Below are 2,679 nucleotides of genomic sequence, written 5' to 3'. Positions count from 1 at the left end.
TGACAGCCAGGTCGGGAATAAAGTGGGTTTGTATCTCCCTCTCCGATGAAGCTCCGCCCACCTGCACCTTGCCTGGTCGCCACTTCGACCTGATGATACGCCTTCCTTGCGCAGGGGGTGATGAGTGAGAGAGAGAGAGAGAGAGAGAGGGAGAGAGAGAGGGAGAGAGAGAGAGAGAGAGAGAGAGAGAGAGAGAGAGAGAGAGAGAGAGAGAGAGAGAGAGAGAGAGAGAGGGGGAGGGAGGGGGGGGAGGGAAAGAGGGAGAGAGAAGGGGAGGGAGGGAGGGAGGGAGGGAGGGAGGGAGGAAGAGAGAGAGAGAGAGAGAGAGAGAGAGAGAGAGAGAGAGAGAGAGAGAGAGAGAGAGAGAGAGAGAGAGAGAGAGAGAGAGAGAGGGGGGGGGGGGGGGAGGGGGGCAGAGAGAGAGCGAGAGAGGGAGGGAGGGTTGGAGGGAGTGGAGGGAGGAAGGGAGGGAGGGAGAGAGGAAGGGAGGGAGGGAGAGAGAGAGAGAGATAAAGAGATACAAAGTGAGAGAAAGAGAGGAAGAGAGAAAGATAGAGAGATAAAGAGATATAAAGAGATAGAAAGAGAGATAGATAGATAGAGAGAGAGGGGTGGGAAAGGAGGGAAGGAGGATGGAAGAGGTAGATAAATAGATAGATAGATAGAGAAAGAGAGAGTGAGATAAATATATAAAGAAATACAAAGTGAGATAAAAAGAGAAAGAGAAAAAGGGAAAGAGAAAGATGAAGAGAGAGATAAAGAGAGATATAAATAGACAGATCGAGAGAGAGAGTCTGACAAAGATTTATATATATATATATATATATATATATATATATATATACATACACACACACACATATATACATATGTATACATACATACATTATATATATATATATATATATATATATATAAAATGAGAGAGAGAGAGAGAGTGAGAGAGAGTGGGAGAGAGAGAAAGAGAAATAAGAGGATAAGAGAATAAAATAGAACAGAGAGAAAAAGATGGAGAAGACAAGAGAAAAGACAAGGGGAGAAGAACAAGAAAGAGAGATGAGAAGAGATTCATCATAACATAACCAAACATCCTGAGACAACAGGTAGACGATGTTGCACCTGACAAACATTCGACAAACACAAACACATACTTACACACACACACACAGATACACCAAATACATACAAACACACGCAAACACATACACAAACCCCAACACACACTTGCACACAAACACACACTTACACACAAACACACACTTACACACAAACATACACTTTCACACAAACACACACTCACACACAAACACAAACAAACTCCTGTACACACAAAAACACACTCACTTTAATCAAGGTTTATATATATAATGTTACCGATATATCTATGCTGATGTTATTCTATATATCTATTGTTATAGTTTACAAGACTTATATAACCTTATATATTGTCACCCCCCCCCCCCCCCCCACACACACACTTACGTGCATGTAAGCATGTTCATTGCTTTACCTGTTCATCCGTCTCTTCCTGCCACACCAGATATACGAGCAAGGGCTATGTATTGCTATAACACTTCCTTCTTCATCACCGATTGCCACTTGCTAAATTCATACGTGACATATAGCTATCCTTGTATTACTGTGCAAGATTATAAGCAGACTCCCTGCGGGGAACCAAGGAGCAACACCTCGCTCCTATGAACAGCCGCCCTCCTTCACTACTCTACAATAAAGGAGTCAAGAGATCTCGGTGGTCTACCTTAAGCTCGCCATCTACCATACTCTTGTAAGGGTCATCATTCGGGCCCTTACACCCACACACACAAACACACTCACACACCATGACATTAGAACCCAAACAATACAGAATCGCAAGACTGCTTCTTAACTTTTTTTTTATGATCATGCACTGCCCAGATAATCAGAGGATTCACAGACCAATTGATAAACCAATTAGTTAATTAATGATCTACACGCACTTGGATAATCCTTGAGGCACATGTAATCTCTTTCACTTTTCTAATCTCTTTCTCTCTCTCAACCTCTCTCTTTCCTAATCTCTCTCTCTCTCACATGTTCTTCTTCCTTCTCTTCTAATTTCCCTCTCCTTCAGCCCATAAAGTCGCTTTACATGATAGATATCACGAACATAAAAGTATCCGGTCAACTATTTACGTACGATCTCTCTCGCCTCCTATCTTCTCTATTAACACTAGTCTCTGGTTCTTTATCGATGCTCAACTTACCCCTAAGATGCACAGAATGCTGAAACTAGCAGGGAGTCAATAGAAGATGAATTTTATGATCACAAGTGGCGAAATATTACTAACACTGACTTTGATGGTAACCATATATGGCGATACTTTACTTGTACTAACATTATTGAAACTTACCTATTACGTGATTGTTTCAAAGGTACTTCATCGCTGCGATCGTTCATAGTTATAAATTTGTCCCGCGTATGTGCAGTAAACGTTTTAAAACTCGGACCCTTTTGCCCCCTTCCGGCCAATCCCTTGAGAAATGTCGATCGGTTTGCGCATTTCTTTGTTTACATTTATAAATACCGGATTTCTATAACTTTGTTTTATATCATCTTGCGAAGGTAATATCCTAGATGAAAAGTGTCCTATTTTCAGTCAATTTGTTCATTATATGCAACACATGGCTATGGGAAAC

At 41.6% G+C, this 2,679-nt stretch overlaps 1 protein-coding gene across 1 annotated transcript in view; it reads right to left on the bottom strand.

Moving 5' to 3' along the window:
- Positions 1–2, bottom strand: part of LOC125040438 (rhodopsin-like) — a 58,209-nt gene extending 58,207 nt beyond the window's left edge. Inside the window, exon 1 of the mRNA XM_047634990.1 lies at positions 1–2. This exon is cut by the window's left edge and continues 160 nt beyond it. The gene's annotated coding sequence lies outside the window, so the exon portion shown is untranslated.
- Between the last annotated feature and the right edge of the window lie 2,677 nt (positions 3–2,679).

The sequence above is a fragment of the Penaeus chinensis genome, chromosome 29, assembly GCF_019202785.1.
Source record: "Penaeus chinensis breed Huanghai No. 1 chromosome 29, ASM1920278v2, whole genome shotgun sequence".
NCBI lineage: Eukaryota > Metazoa > Arthropoda > Malacostraca > Decapoda > Penaeidae > Penaeus > Penaeus chinensis.
The sequence above is the reverse complement of the archived record's forward strand: the minus strand, read 5'-3'. Positions and strand labels throughout refer to the sequence as shown.